This window comes from Pecten maximus, chromosome 4 (assembly GCF_902652985.1).
Source record: "Pecten maximus chromosome 4, xPecMax1.1, whole genome shotgun sequence".
NCBI lineage: Eukaryota > Metazoa > Mollusca > Bivalvia > Pectinida > Pectinidae > Pecten > Pecten maximus.
In genome coordinates, this window is record NC_047018.1 from 19,638,891 (window position 1) to 19,657,722 (window position 18,832).

The 18,832-nt window shown below is 37.4% G+C and overlaps 1 protein-coding gene across 4 annotated transcripts in view; it reads right to left on the reverse strand.

Annotated features, from left to right (window-relative positions):
• Positions 1-18,832, reverse strand: part of LOC117325438 (cAMP-specific 3',5'-cyclic phosphodiesterase 4C-like) — a 343,137-nt gene that overhangs the window by 168,405 nt on the left and 155,900 nt on the right. The gene's annotated exons all lie outside the window — the stretch shown is intronic.

An 18,832-nucleotide genomic window follows, 5' to 3' on the forward strand; every position in this document is an offset into this window, starting at 1 on the left:
TATCTATACACCTCTGTACTATCTATACACCACTGTACAATCTATACTCCACTGTACATCCTATACTCCACTGTACAACCTATACTCCACTGTACAACCTATACTCCACTGTACAACCTATACACCACTGTACAACCTATACTCCACTGTACTATCTATACTCCACTGTACATCCTATACTCCACTGTACAACCTATACTCCACTGTACAACCTATACTCCACTGTACAACCTATACCCCACTGTACAACCTGTACTCTACTGTACATCCTATACTCCACTGTACAACCTATACTCCACTGTACATCCTATACTCCACTGTACTATCTATACACCTCTGTACTATCTATACACCTCTGTACTATCTATACACCTCTGTACTATCTATACTCCACTGTACAACCTATACACCACTGTACAACCTATACTCCACTGTACAACCTATACACCACTGTACAACCTATACACCACTGTACTACCTATACTCCTCTGTACTATATATACACCTCTGTACAACCTATACACCTCTGTACTATCTATACACCTCTGTACTATCTATACACCACTGTACAACCTATACTCCACTGTACAACCTATACTCCACTGTACAACCTATACACCACTGTACAACCTATACACCACTGTACTACCTATACTCCTCTGTACTATATATACACCTCTGTACAACCTATACACCACTGTACTATCTATACACCTCTGTACTATCTATACACCTCTGTACTATCTATACACCTCTGTACTATCTATACTCCACTGTACATCCTATACTCCACTGTACTATCTATACTCCACTGTACATCCTATACTCCACTGTACAACCTATACTCCACTGTACAACCTATACTCCACTGTACAACCTATACACCACTGTACAACCTATACTCCACTGTACAACCTATACTCCACTGTACAACCTATACTCCACTGTACAACCTATACTCCACTGTACATCCTATACTCCCACTGTACAACCGTACTCTACTGTACAACCTATACTCCACTGTACAACCTATAACTCCACTGTACAATCCTATACCTCCACTGTACAATCCTATACTCCACTTTACAACCTATACTCCACTGTACAACCTATACTCCACTGTATTACCTATACACCACTTTACAACCTATACTCCACTGTACATCCTATACTCCACTGTACATCCTATACTCCACTGTACAAACCTAGGACTCACTGTACTACCTATACTCCACTGTACTACCTTATACTCCACTGTACTGACCTAGACTCCACGGTATTACCTATACTCCACTGTACAACCTATACTCCACTGTACAACCTATACGTCCACTGTAACAACCTATACTCCACTGTACTACCTATACTCCACTGTACATCCTATACTCCACTGTACAACCTATACTCCACTGTACAACCTATACTCCACTGTACTACCTATACTCCACTGTACATCCTATACTCCACTGTACAACCTATACTCCACTGTACAACCTATACTCCACTGTACATCCTATACTCCACTGTACAACCTATACCCCACTGTACAACCTATACTCCACTGTACAACCTATACTCCACTGTACATCCTATACTCCACTGTACAACCTATACCCCACTGTACAACCTATACCCCACTGTACAACCTATACACCACTGTACAACCTATACTCCACTGTACATCCTATACTCCACTGTACAACCTATACTCCATTGTACAACCTATACTCCACTGTACAACCTATACTCCACTGTACATCCTATACTCCACTGTACAACCTATACCCCACTGTACAACCTATACTCCACTGTACATCCTATACTCCACTGTACAACCTATACCCCACTGTACAACCTATACCCCACTGTACAACCTATACTCCACTGTACAACCTATACTCCACTGTACATCCTATACTCCACTGTACAACCTATACCCCACTGTACAACCTATACCCCACTGTACAACCTATACACCACTGTACAACCTATACTCCACTGTACATCCTATACTCCACTGTACAACCTATACTCCACTGTACAACCTATACTCCACTGTACTACCTATACTCCACTGTACATCCTATACTCCACTGTACAACCTATACTCCACTGTACAACCTATACTCCACTGTACATCCTATACTCCACTGTACAACCTATACCCCACTGTACATCCTATACCCCACTGTACATCCTATACTCCACTGTACAACCTATACCCCACTGTACAACCTTTACTCCACTGTACATCCTATACTCCACTGTACATCCTATACTCCACTGTACAACCTATACTCCACTGTACAACCTATACTCCACTGTACTACCTATACTCCACTGTACAACCTATACCCCACTGTACATCCTATACCCCACTGTACATCCTATACACCACTGTACAACCTATACCCCACTGTACATCCTATACCCCACTGTACATCCTATACTCCACTGTACAACCTATACTCCACTGTACTACCTATACTCCACTGTACATCCTATACTCCACTGTACAACCTATACTCCACTGTACAACCTATACTCCACTGTACTATCTATATTAGACTGCCTCTCAGTATTATTCATGATAAACATAAATCAACAACTCATCGGTTACAACAACCAGAGTATGTTGATTGCCAGAAAATTCCAAAAAACACAGTCCCAATTGGATTCCACAAATTCCGGCAAAAGCCGACATTTTCTTTTTACATTTTTGTGGGGAACACCAGAGATGTTTTACAATGATATTGAACCAGCTAAACTTACGGTGTATATTCTTATCTACTGGTTACTTAAAGCAAATAAATATAGGTCTATTTGGTCTCAATATGTTGCAATACACATCATATTTCTCCAAATGGAGCAATCATGAAATGTGTGGAGTATTTAGGAGATGTCTTAAGTGGCATGTGAGACTTAATTAGCCATCAGGTAACACTGTCTGGTGTGTGTAAAACAACACCTGCTATCCTGGACTCACTTCAGTCATAAAGGTCTGTAGTCATCAAAGATGATGCTATCTGAAAAGCTAATTATGTAGATACTTAATTTTGCTGATTGACAACTGTCAAGAAATCAACTAAATTGTCCTTCACAAGAAGTAGTTTACCTGTTATCCTAACCTGCTTGTCATGCTTTAATCCAATGGAATACCTTACTTTGGGATATTTTGGTTTGTTTGGCACCTGGCATGAATTTAAGCACCAAAATTTACTGTTATCAGTGTTAACATGCCAAATGTTCCCAAAGCACCATTTTCCAGCTTATGTAATGTGGCTTTACATCTCTGAAAACAGCAAGGACTCTTCATCCGCATGATTTGCATAAAATGTTTTATTTTTTCATTCTTTAATAAAGGTATAAATATGGTCCAAGTGACAAGAAATCATGCAATAACTGACTTACTGTATGCTTCACACCTTGAACGTACCTGTGTAAGTAATTAGTACTCACCCTCAGGTGCCTTAACTTATATCCATATTATCCATAACACATGTAACCTCCACAATAGACATTTGATGTGCTCACGGAAGAGGATGATGTGTGGGCAATTTGGTTTTGCAACTGTCGCAATGTTATGTGAATATCATATATAAAAGTACACAAAGTCAATACTAACAACACAGTCTGTCACTTTGCATCCTAATGGACACAAGGATATATTTTCATAAGAAGTGAATTACTGGCTTTAGTTATATTTCAACAAAAAAATATAACAAACAGTTTTGAAAAATTCGAAAGTAAAGAGACTTTTGGATTACTATCCAGATACAATGCCATGCAGTGAAGGTAAAGTGTGTCTATTGAACAATTTTTCTAATAAAAGGAATTATCAATCCCTCAGGAATTCTAGTAATTTCCATCGGTATCTTTCAAGAATAGTATATTTGAAAGTGTTATGTTGTATAAGGAATGGCTCCTGAAGATTCAAAACTTTTCCAGGAAATATTTTTAAAATCAAGAAATTTTCCTTTCAAATTTTATTTCGTTGTTTTCTTTATGTTATTGAAGTTAATCCTTTCATAGACTTCATCAGTACCAGGTAATTACTGATAATCGTTTCTAATTGTTTTTTTTTTCCCTTTAATAAATTGTCATCCACAGACTTTATCCTTCCACTTTATTGACCAATTATTAATTATCTCCCCTTTCTTTCAATATTTGTTATCTCAGTTCACTGCACACACACACATAACCACCCTTTCATGGTCATGTAATCATGATTGGCAAGGAAAGGTGATTATGTGTGCAGTGGAGTGTGGTAATAAGTGATTTATTGGCCACACTTGTCCATTGTGAGAGAACTGACAGCTGAAAGGCCGTAAGGCTATAAGTATAGGTTATTGCACGGATTTCGAATAACAAGGGATTTTTTTTAACCGCACGGTTCCTTTGTATGATTAGAGTTAGTATTGAATGTATTATCCCATACAACAAACGAGGACAGGTTAGGATCCAAATAATAACCTGTTTGGAGCACGTGCACAGGTTAGTATCCAAATAATAACCTGTTTGGAGCATGTGCACAGGTTAGTATCCAAATAATAACCTGTTTGGAGCATGTGCACAGGTTAGTATCCAAATAATAACCTGTTTGGAGCACGTGCACAGGTTAGTATTTGGTGCACAGGTTAGTATCCAAATAATAACCTGTTTGGAACATGTGCACAGGTTAGTATTTGGTGCACTGGTTAGTATCCAAATAATAACCTGTTTGGAGCACGTGCACAGGTTAGTATTTGGTGCACTGGTTAGTATCCAAATAATAACCTGTTTGGAGCATGTGCACAGGTTAGTATTTGGTTATATATCAACCTCCGGACAGGTTAGGATCCAAATAATAACCTGTTTGGAGCATGTGCACAGGTTAGTATTTGGTTATATCAACCTCCGGTCGTGCGTCACAATCGGGTAAGGTACCATCCTGAACTCATCGGATATTGTCCCTGAAATAGTGGATTCCCTGAGGAGTTCCGGATGGTAATGTTTATACCCAAATGAAAGCCATCTTGATTGAAAAAAAAAAACAACGGTAAAATGCTGTAACAATAATTTTTAATTAGTCATACAATATAAATTAATTGTAACGTCAGTCATATCCATTTTTGTATTTTTGCTTTTAATTTAATTACATGAATGTGTATCATTAGTTGTACCTAATTATTTTAACTTTATTATGTATTATGATTGACTATCACCTCACAAAAAAAAAAAACAGAATAAATAAAAGAGAATAACAAACCAATAAAAAATCATATTTAAATTTTTTTTTTAGATTAAATTAAAATCAATTATACATGACCATTGTGAGGGCAAGCTTGTTGGACCAAATACAAACATCGATAAAGACAAAAAAAATTGAAATTAAATTAAAATCAATTAAGAATGGAATGAGAACAAAAATATATTTATTATGATATTATATTAGTGATACCTGTATCAATAGCAAAGGTCATGATCGGTACCCATCTATGTCTATTGCCTTGCTTAACGTTTTCAAAACTGAATTTTTCAGAATGTGGAACATCGATTGGCAAAAGTGTTTTGAGTGATGAAAAAGTCATCATTTTCCGTTTTCTTCATATATTCCTTGTACATATCCTAATATTGGCCAATGATGGTATCGTAGTCTTACACGGCGTCCATTTTTCTTTACATGTAATTTGATGTAAAGTAAAATAACTTCTGCTCCTGCAAGGTGTATTCAGAAGAGTAATCAATCGAAATTCAGAACGAATACATTTAATTTTGTAACATCATGATGCATACCTCCACCTTGGTCGATATACATTATTTACACCCTTGCTTTGCTCGGGTGTAATAAATTCAGAGTGACAAGAACTCTTGCAAAAACTGACTTACTGCATACTTCCCACCTTGAACACCTGTGTAAGTACCGGATAATTAGTACTCACCCTCAGGTGAACTTACTGCATACTTTCACAATTTATCTATTTAACGGGTTTTGCGTCCACTATTACCTATACATGGTTTTGATTGATTCAATCGGCTGAAACTTAACAATAGATAGGTTTGCTGACACTTGTGCTGTGTATATCAATGACTATGCATAGATTTGTGATGATTAATTACATGTTTGTATTTTAACAAAACAGGTTGGTCAGTTGTATGGGTCACAGTAAATCTCTTGGTTGGTGAACTGCCACAAGTTCAAAAGCAATCGCTGTGTGACAACGATAAATATTCCAACGGCGCACAGCTGGGGAAAATAGTCTAATCTCTGATAGGCTCAGATGGCAGAAGAGTAATTGTAACATGAACATCGAAATACACCAAAAATTGACACATATGGTTGCGGGAAACACCAAATTTAGACAGACCAAAATATAATCATCCTGCTTTGACTAGAAAATGCCAAAATTTTCCGATACCAAAATATCGCAAAGCAAGGTAGCGACGGTTCAATATATATACATATACTTACTTAATGTTCTTTTGAACTCCAATTAAAAAAAATATGGAATAGATTGAAATTATTAGTCTCTAAATTGATTTATTCGGAATGCCAATAAAATCGATGAAAAAAACCAACATTTTTATGATTTGCAGTGTCTAACATGAAAAACCTACCACTTGCCAATAATTTGCAAATACCACAAAAGGAGCTAGACAATTTTTTTTTTTTCAGAGAACAACAACTGGTTTCAGTATAATGACTGAGAATATCAAAGAGAACTGGTCAATAATATTGTTAATACAAAGGGTCTGAGAAATTCAAACCAGAGTATTACTGTCCCAGAGATTATTTGACTAGGTCCTGACTGCAGCCGTTTCGCTCAGCCTCAGAGAATCTGATTAAATCATGGCTGTAGGTTTTTAGCTATTTTGGTGTCTATAATCATTGGAAGGTTTCGGATCTGTAGGCCACAAAGAAAAATGCAATAGTTTGTTTTAAATGTTTTAAACTTTACATAATCAACCATCACCTGAAAAAGTAAGTTAATGAAACATTTTACGAAGTTACTGCTAATTTCTTCATTCTACAGAACTATGTTTCTTCATTCTACAGAACTATGTATATCTTAAATTGAAGTAAATTCAACAGAAACATTTAAAATGGGACTTAAATTGTCTGACTATACAATGTAATCGAATAAACGACACAGACAAATATTGAAGGAGTTATCAGCATATCAGCAAAGGTCAAGATTCTGATGTTGTTGTAAATACATTTAAGCTTAGATTAAACTAAAAAAAATTATCTGAGTGCTATAATCTTAGAAAGACGAGGTTACAGGGCCAGTCATACACTAGCTGTAGTATCATACACTAGCTGTAGTATGATGTGACAAGGTTACTGGGCCAGTCATACACTAGATGTAGTATCATACACTAGATGTAGTATGATGTGACAAGGTTACAGGGTCAGTCATACACTAGCTGTAGTATGATGTGACAAGGTTACAGGGTCAGTCATACACTAGCTGTAGTATTATGTGACAAGGTTACAGGGCCAGTCATACACTAGCTGTAGTATGATGTGACAAGGTTACTGGGCCAGTCATACACTAGATGTAGTATGATGTGACAAGGTTACTGGGCCAGTCATACACTAGCTGTAGTATGATGTGACAAGGTTACTGGGCCAGTCATACACTAGCTGTAGTATGACGTGACAAGGTTACTGGGCCAGTCATACACTAGCTGTAGTATGACGCGACAAGGTTACAGGGTCAGTCATACACTAGCTGTATTATGATGTGACAAGGTTACAGGGTCAGTCATACACTAGATGTAGTATGATGTGACAAGGTTACAGGGTCAGTCATACACTAGCTGTATTATGATGTGACAAGGTTACTGGGCCAGTCATACATTAGCTGTAGTATGATGTGACAAGGTTACAGGGCCAGTCATACACTAGCTGTAGTATGACGCGACAAGGTTACAGGGTCAGTCATACACTAGATGTAGTATGATGTGACAAGGTTACAGGGCCAGTCATACACTAGATGTAGTATGATGTGACAAGGTTACAGGGTCAGTCATACACTAGCTGTAGTATCATACACTAGATGTAGTATGATGTGACAAGGTTACAGGGTCGGTCATACACTAGCTGTAGTATGATGTGACAAGGTTACAGGGCCAGTCATACACTAGCTGTAGTATGAAGTGACAAGGTTACAGGGCCAGTCATACACTAGCTGTAGTATGATGTGACAAGGTTACAGGGCCAGTCATACACTAGCTGTAGTATCATACACTAGCTGTAGTATGATGTGACAAGGTTACTGGGCCAGTCATACACTAGCTGTAGTATGATGTGACAAGGTTACAGGGTCAGTCATACACTAGCTGTAGTATGATGTGACAAGGTTACAGGGTCAGTCATACACTAGCTGTAGTATGATGTGACAAGGTTACAGGGCCAGTCATACACTAGCTGTAGTATGATGTGACAAGGTTACTGGGCCAGTCATACACTAGCTGTAGTATGATGTGACAAGGTTACAGGGCCAGTCATACACTAGCTGTAGTATGATGTGACAAGGTTACAGAACTATCATGTGATCTGTCAGAGCAATATGTCTCATATCTTCCTTGAATAAAAATCAATACATTATAATGATGTGTAGTAATTAGCTTGAATCTCGTAGATGACAGTATTACTCAAAGTTTTACAAACTTATAGATTTCTAATGCTATCAACCTCTTATATATAATCCTTAACACGTGTCTCAAACCTTAGCTATCTCTGCCCACCTGTCCCAAGCCTTTGCTATCTCTGCCCACCTGTCCCAAGCCTTAGCCATCTCTGCCCACCTGTCCCACGCCTTAGTCATCTCTGTCCACCTTTCCCAAGCCTTAGCCATCTCTGCCCACCTGTCTCAAGCCTTTGTCATCTCAGTCCACCTTTCCCAAGCCTTAGCAATCTCTGCCCACATGTCCCAAGCCATAGTCATCTCTGCCCACCTGTCCCAAGCCTTAGCAATCTCTGCCCACATGTCCCAAGCCATAGTCATCTCTGCCCACCTGTCCCAAGCCTTAGCCATCTCTGCCCACCTGTCCCAAGCCTTAGCAATCTCTGCCCACATATAAATGCATTAGACATGGATAGGATGCAGTAAAACACCTCATCTTCTCATCAATATTTGTTTTCTCTATCTGTATTATCTTATGACTAAAAGTTGTAGAGTACAAAAACAGTTGTCCCTACCGCACCTTCCCATAGCAACCTACCATACCCCTCCAATCGTGTATTTGTTACATACAGGATACTGTCTGATGTGAGTACCTCTGTGCCTTCATTCCTCGTTTACCCACCCATTATCTAGGACTGACGTAGGTATATGTTTCTGCAGTATCCCAGCAGATGAGTGTCCCTGATTACTGGCAACATTTCTCAAATAACCAGGTATTTACATCATCTGTGGACCAGCTTCCCAACAACTACTACCAGATAGGCACTGCCTGACTTCTGCCAGAAATGTGTATCCAAAAAAAAAAAAAGCTTGACTCAAGATGTAACATTTTTGTTAGAGTAATGACTGAAAAAAATAAACATGACATATTTTTATGTAAATATGGCAAACTGTTCAACTTCAATGATGTGAAATACAATTCAATATGTTCTAATTACTAAATTGATTAATTGGAATAAAAAAATAATAATTGCAAAATAACATTTTTCTTTTTCTCCATCAAAACTTAATTCATTTAGATAAATTGTATAAAATTATGGTACTTTTTGATGGGGAGAGATAAAGAAGTATTTTTGTGAACAATAGCAAGGTAGAAGAGCACGGCTTAAGCCTTAAAGAGTTACTCCCCTTACATCATGTCCAGAGAAGGGAAGTACTTATTTGAGAGTCATGCTGCTATCAGCAGAATGATTTGATGGTTACCATCATGTGACTCCAGAATCTCAAACATAAAAAAAAAGAAAGAAAATGAAAGAAAAAACACATTTTAATTGTTCTCCAATCCCAAAGAGCTTATTACTAATAAAACTGCTATCATTGAAATTTGCACTGGCTATAGGAACCTCTGTAACAAAGATACGGAATATCTTAATGTTAGACTGATAACACAAGGTTTCATTCAAACATCTTTAAATTAATAATGTTCATGTTAATTTATTATATATGAAATGTTAAAAAAATTCCATTGCTGAAAAGAAGTCCTTAATGCACCTTATAGGTGTAGTTGTGTACACCTGTTAATGACGTATACAGGTGTGATGGACAGGTCCGTAACTGGAAATCAAACGACTATCACATGACATGATAGCTGACTCCTTACTTACTACTGTGTACAGTATTTATATAAGGTCTGCCATGTTACTTCTAAACTGCTGTGTCAGATAAGAACAACTGGATTGGAGTTGCATTGTAGATGATTAAAGTTACCTCCCCTTAACCACTACTAAATAGTTTTTCTGTCAGTGCAGTGTGAGAAAACTATTACCTGTTGTTTCACATGCAGCAATTCTAATGACGGTAATCTACACATCAACTCACCATTACCAACACAACAGGAGTAAGTAATCACCAAAAATAATTTCTGAAAAGCTTGTTTACGATATAATGGTGGATTACAGTAAGGAATACAACAGATCCACAGCACTCAGCTAGATATTAGTCATGGCAAATATTTTGTTCAAAGTATTAAAGTTAGTTATTAAACTATTAATTAGCTATTAGCTATTTAACTATTAGCTTAACTCAGTTAATCATATAACATGAAAACAGTATGAAAACATCATTTCACAGCTTTATAATTTGTGCATATTACATGAAAACATTTGAAAAGGTTGAATAGCTGATTATTATATAAATAAAACAAGCTGGTTCAATAATCATTTTGTATTTTCATATATATTCCGAGTGAGAGTGTAGCTACTGCAGTAAATCTTATTACAAAATTCCAGATTCTATCAGAGACATATATAGGTCTCTGATTGTCTCTTTTGGGGAAGGTACAGTACAAATGACCACCACGACAAATGTGCCAGTTTTCTTAGTTTTAAAAACTAAACAATCAAATTCCATCACGCCATCATGTACTGATTCATGGATTTGAAACACATGAACTTCGATCAGTTATCGCAGTAGATATTGTGATTTTGTGGTCTTGCCAGGCTTGAATAACTTATCGTAAACAGTTTCGTCCTAAAGAGAGACTTGTATGTCAGGGTATATACGTCGGACCATATACGTCTCTGTCCTAAATAAACAAACACTTATTTCAGTGGGTCAACAAACAGATTTAAACTTTGTAAGTAACTTGCCTTTAATTCATGTTGATAGATATTAATTTCTAGCGACAAACATCACACTTTGATGCTTCGTGTGAAGCCCGTATCCAACAGGTGCCATTTTGACCGAGAGCTCGCTCACTACATAGAAATCAGGCAACTATAGTCGATAAATGCAGGTTTGGAGTGGATAACACTTCGGTCCATAGCACGTTCCCGTAATATCGGACCAAATCTCATAAAATCTCGTGAAAAACTACCAAGTTGTAAACAAAGGAAATGTTGTTAGCCAAAACCCTGGAGAGAATTATGAAAAACGGGAATTTGTTTGCGCTTGGTTGTTATGCCATCTTTATTTCTAGTAGTTAAACAAGTGTCCCCTGTAAGGTAACGTCAGAATCTCGCAGCTATCTCCCTTCCAACAGTATTTTCAATATAAATTTGCAAAAAATCGATGCAGGTGTAGATATTTACAAGACGTTATTCTTATTGTTTATTCAAAATAGTTCCTGAAATGTTCACAATATTATCAGCATAGTAAATACATTTCTGTGACATCTACTGTACTTTGAATGACGGACTACAATGACATGCCTCATACTTGGAACTAAGCGAATCATTACCCCAAGTTAGAGAAATTACCACCAGAGGTCTCAAATTCCGTACTTCCGCTGAAGTGAAATTTATACTGAATATACCTTTTTTCATGTAATAGCACTTTATTTGTAGTCTTGATAGTCTTGATAAATGCATATATAGTTCAACTACATCATATATGAACCGAAAGAAACAGCAAAATAAACGGTGAAAGGAAATATAACGAAAGTGAGAGATTGTGATGTCACAACTCGTAGGTGATCGCAATATGGCAGGCGTAAACGCCTCCATAAAAACTGTTTTAAATGATCCAGGAATCAGCCTTCACCTTACAAGTGAACTGACGAAAGGGACAAAACATTTTATATATAATAACTGAAATTTCAGTATAGCAGTAGTCTCCCTTACAACTCGTTTGTTTCTATATAAAGCCATCTGTACTACAGCTAGTTACAGGCCAATTGACAAATATCAATCCATGAGTCATTTTCAGAAATTGTCCAAATTGTTGTTCCCAAACTTTAAACTGATTTGAAATATTATTAATCTGCTAAAATTTAGAATTTGCTCAAGTTATTTTAGCAATGAAAATGGACAATATCTTATAATGACTCCTATCCAAGATGAAGAAATGAATTCCTATGTGTCTACAGTTTGTGTTATTGATCAGATCGTAGTAGTCTCATTAATTATTTGTAAGTTTGGTTAGGCTTGAGCTTGAGTGAGAGACTTGGTTATCAAGTTTATGACTATATAAAAGTCAGGTTACATTGTAATCCAATATCAACCCTTCATCCAGAAACTGTTATACTTCAGAATTGATTATGGCCAGTATTGGACCACGTTTGAGCATACAAATAAGTATTTACTAGAAATCTAATGAAAATCAAAGAATTCTCTGAAGAGTTATTTATCATATATGGATGTCCCAGCTGACCCATGTCTTTTATCATGTCTGACAATTTTATACAAGAGGCCCACTGAGGGCCTGTGTTGCTCACCTAGTTGGATTTTACCAAATGTCAAAATAATGTTAATGTTCAATTTGTTAATAGCTTTACTTGTTGAATTTGAACAATGCTACATATGGTTATGGGGTGGGGATCTTAACTGCTTCAAGGATATGACCCAGAAACAAAGTCCAGACTCCCTAGGGGTGTGAAAAGATCCAACGGTTTGTTTTCACAACATGATTGTGTTTAAAGAAACTAAGCCCATGATGTGACGAGGAAAGACCCCAGGGCCTATTTTTACAACAGGGTTGTGTTTATCTTTTGATGCCCAACAATGTTTTATATGGTTATGGAGTCGGGATCTCAATAGGCGTTTGTAGCAATATAGCCAAAATGCTCCCTTAGTTCCAGAGAAGTTGTTAATAGCAATATAGCCAAATTGCTGCATTTTGGCCCTGCCCCTCAGCCCCCTGGGGGTCAGCCACATCATTTTTAGCATCCAGACTAATTAGGTTAAATTCCAATAAGTAGTTAAGAAGAAGTAATTTTTGTTGAATTATTGATGGACGGTTCAATGACAGATGCCACGGTATGGCATAAGCTCACCTGGGCCTTAACAGTGACCTTCACCTTAACCTTGGAACTCTAATCATGAGCTTAGGTATGCTCATACATCACAATTGCATCCAAAAAAATTATAAAATTCCCTGAAACACTGGAGCCATGGCATGAAAGTTTTGAGTTATGTCTGATCATTTTCTATAATTACCAACAGGAACCTTGAACTCTGAAGCACAAAATTATCGGAGTTTTTGCCAAGTTTGACCTTTTGACTTTTGAATAATGTTTAATTAAGATAGCTACAGCAATGACATCAACTCATGATTGCATTGCACAGCTAGAACAGAACAGGATACAAACACGAGCAACTTTATAAGACCCCTCTCTTCCACAACCCTTCTTCCTTTCCACAACCCCAACCCCAACCTCCCTTCCACAGACCCTTCCTACCACAAGCCCAACCTCCCCTCCCTCCAAAAACCCAAATTTCCCTTTCACAACACAAACCTCCCTTCCACAGCCTCAACCTCCCCTCCCTTCCACAATCCCTCCCTTCTTCCCAAAACTCTTTTCCACAACCCTAACCTTCCAATGGACAATATAAATGCAAAATATAGAAGACTAATAATGATAATATTGACTGCCTCATGAAATAGATCCAGGTAGAAAAATTAAAACTAAAATAATTAATACATTTTAAGGAAGTTTCATCAAAATCTAAGCCTTGCTTAAAGAGTTCAGCTTGGAATCCATTTGATGTGCTAAACTCTAAAACAAACACTATCAATCCTACTGAACCTGTAATGATGGTTGAGTGAAGTTTGAATTGGTAATCAATAATCAGAGTAATTTAATGAAAACAAGCATGATGGGTATTGCTAAAGCAATGCATGTCCCCTACTGGCTCCTGCTAAAACAGTAACAGTGAATTTGACCTTGACCCAAAAGCCCTGAAACTCAAACAAACATGATCTGTAGCCTCTCATGTTGAAGTTGCATACCAACTTTCACCAACATACCTTGAAACATGGCTGAGAAAAGTGCAGAGAAACCTTAATGGAAGGACCAACAGACGGAAGAAAACCTATTGTCCCCACAGCCCCCCACCCCCTCCCCCCACCCCGCGTTGAGGACTAATAAAATCATTCATTCTGCATTCATTTGCATGGAAACATTAAAATGGATGATGGCACATGCCTGGCTATTAGTGATATTTTTTTTTTCTTAACAGGGACCAGAGAACTTAGTTCCAAAACTGGCCACACTAGTCACCTCACAGTCAGATGTTACAATGTATGGAAGGATCTTGTTGGATAAATGTTGGGCACTGGGGGATATAAGTATACACGGCACATGACACTAATTTCCTACCACCTTACTTTATCAGACAACTTCTGCACCAAAATCATTGGCAATGCACACAAACCTAGTACCGTTTGTTCCTATTGATTCCCTGATCATCCATGAAGAGGCATTGGATTCACCTGCTAATCCACATCAGGTTTTCTCTGGATATTCGGTTGTTTGCTTTACAGTAAGATCCGGGGGGCCCTCACACACTTCCATATGGGACAAGAAATATCAAAATAAGTTCACAAGACATACCAAGGTCATACAGAGCCTGATATACCAAGGTCATACAGAGCCTGATACACCAAGGTTTGGTTTGGTTTGGTTTATTTTGTTTAACGTCCTTTAGGGTCATTTAAGGACGTGCCAGGTTTTGGAGGTTAAGAGGAAAGCCGGAGTACCCAGAGAAAAACTACCGGCCTACGGAGGGCTAGTGATAAAGTGTCGGGACACCTTAACCATTTGGCCACTGTGGCAAGGTCAACCATAGCCTGATATACCAAGGTCATATAGAGACTGATATACCAAGGTAAAGCAACTCGATATACCAAAGTCATACAGAGCCTAATATATCATGGTCAAACAGAGCCTGATATATCATGGTCAAACAGGCTGATAAACCAAGGTAATATAGAGCCTGATTTACAATGGTCAAACAGGCTGATAATATACCAAGGTCATATAGAGACTGATATATCATGGTCAAACAGGCTGACATTCCAAGGTCATACATAGCCTGATATATCATGGTCAAATAGAGTCTGAAATATCAAGATCATACAGAGCCTGATATCAAGGTCATACAGAGCCTGATATACAAAGGTCATACAGAGCCTGATATACAAAGGTCATACAGAGCCTGATATATCATGGTCAAATAGAGTCTGAAATATCAAGGTCATACAGAGCCTGATATACCAAGGTCATACAGAGCCTGATATATCATGGTCAAATAGAGCTTGATATACCAAGGTCATAAGGTACCAGATACCTGGAACATCATGGTCATCACTACCTGATAAACCAACACCATGTACTATCTGATATCTCAAGGTCATGTACTATCTTTGTATACCAAGAGCATGTACTACCTGGTATTTCAAGGTCATGTACTATCCTTGTATACCAAGGTCATGTACTATCTGATATGTCAAGGTCATGAGCAAATATGGTATAACAAGATCATGCATAATATATGCTATGTCTTGTAATATCTAGTATACCAAGATTATGTAATACCTGCAAAGTAAAGATCATGTAATACATGGTATACCAAGGTCATGTAATACCTGGTATACCAAGATCATGTAATACATGGTATACCAAGATCATGTAATACCTGGTATACCAAGGTCATGTAATACCTGGTATACCAAGGTCATGTAATACAGGGTATACCAAGATCATGTAATACAGGGTATAACAAGGTCATGTAATACCTGGTATACCAAGATCATGTAACACAGGGTATACCAAGATCATGTTATACCTGGTATACCAAGATCATGTAATACAGGGTATACCAAGATCATGTAATACATGGTATACCAAGGTCATATAATACCTGGTATACCAAGGTCATGTAATACCTGGTATACCAAGATCATGTAATACCTGGTATACCAAGGTCATGTAATACCTGGTATACCAAGATCATGTAATACCTGGTATACCAAGATCATGTAATACCTGGGTATACCAAGGTTATGTAATACCTGGTATACCAAGATCATGTAATACCTGGTATACCAAGATCATGTAATACCTGGTATACCAAGATCATGTAATACCTGGTATACCAAGATCATGTAATACCTGGTATACCAAGATCATGTAATACCTGGGTATACCAAGGTTATGTAATACAGGGTATACCAAGATCATGTAATACAGGGTATACCAAGATCATGTAATACCTGGTATACCAAGGTCATGTAATACAGGGTATACCAAGATCATGTAATACAGGGTATATCAAGATCATGTAATACAGGGTATACCAAGGTCATGTATTACCTGGTATACAAAGATCATGTAATACAGGGTATACCAAGATCATGTAATACAGGGTATACCAAGATTATGTAATACAGGGTATACCAAGATCATGTAATACAGGGTATACCAAGATCATGTAATACCTGGTATACCAAGGTCATGTAATACCTGGTATACCAAGGTCATGTAATACCTGGTATACCAAGGTCATGTAATACAGGGTATACCAAGATCATGTAATACTTTGTATACCAAGGTCATGTAATACAGGGTATACCAAGATCATGTAATACCTGGTATACCAAGGTCATGTAATACCTGGTATACCAAGGTCATGTAATACAGGGTATACCAAGATCATGTAATACTTTGTATACCAAGGTCATGTAATACCTGGTATACCAAGATCATGTAATACAGGGTATACCAAGGTCATGTAATACAGGGTATACCAAGTTCATGTAATACCTGGTATACCAAGATCATGTAATACAGGGTATACTAAGATCATGTTATACCTGGTATACCAAGATTATGTAATACCTGGTATGCCAAGATCATGTTATACCTGGTATACCAAGGTTATGTAATACCTGGTATACCAAGATCATGTTATACCTGGTATGCCAAGATCATGTTATACCTGGTATACCAAGGTTATGTAATACCTGGTATACCAAGATCATGTAATACCTGGTATACCAAGATCATGTAATACAGGGTATACCAAGATCATGTAATACAGGGTATACCCAGATCATGTTATACCTGGTATACCAAGATCATGTAATACATAGTATACCAAGATCATGTTATACCTGGTATACAAAGATCCTGTAATACCTGGTATACCAAGATCATGTAATACCTGGTAAACCAAGATCATGTAATACCTGGTATACCAAGGTCATGTAATACCTGGTATACCAAGGTCATGTTATACCTGGTATACAAAGATCCTGTAATACCTGGTATACCAAGATCATGTAATACATAGTATACCAAGATCATGTTATACCTGGTATACCAAGTTCATGTAATACCTGGTATACCAAGATTATGTAATACCTGGTATGCCAAGATCATGTAATACAAGGTATACCAAGGTCATGTAATACCTGGTATACCAAGGTCATGAAATACCTGGTATACCAAGATCATGTTATACCTGGTATACCAAGGTCATGTAATACCTGGTATACCAAGATCATGTAATACCTGGTATACCAAGGTCATGTAATACCTGGTATACCAAGATCATGTTATACCTGGTATACCAAGATCATGTAATACAGGGTATACCAAGGTCATGTAATACCTGGCACACAAATATCATGTAATACAGGGTATACGAAGATCATGTAATACAGGGTATACCAAGATCATGTAATACAGGGTATACCAAGATAATGTAATACCTGGTATACCAAGGTCATGTAATACAGGGTATACCAAGGTCATGTAATACAGGGTATACCAAGGTCATGTAATACAGGGTATACAAAGGTCATGTAATACCTGGTATACCAAGATCATGTAATACAGGGTATACCAAGATTATGTAATACAGGGTACACCAAGATCATGTAATACAGGGTATACCAAGATTATGTAATACCTGGTAGACCAAGATCATGTAATACCTGGTATATCAAGGTCATGTAAAACAGGGTATACCAAGATCATGTAATACCTGGTATACCAGGGTCATGTAATAAGGTTATACCAAGATCATGTAATACATGGTATACCAAGGTCATGTAATACCTGGTATACCAAGATCATGTAATACCTGGTATATCAAGGTCATGTAATACCTGTTATTCCATGGTCATGTTATACCTGGTATATCAAGGTCATGTAATACCTGTTATTCCATGGTCATGTTATACCTGGTATATCAAGGTCATGTAATACCTGGTATACCAAGATCATGTAATACCTGGTATATCAAGGTCATGTAATACCTGTTATTCCATGGTCATGTTATACCTGGTATACCAAGGTCATGTAATACCTGGTATTCCATGGTCATGTTATACAGGGTATACCAAGATCATGTAATACATGGTATAACAAGGTCATGTAATACCTTGTATTCCATGGTCATGTTATACCTGGTATATCAAGGTCATGTAATACCTGT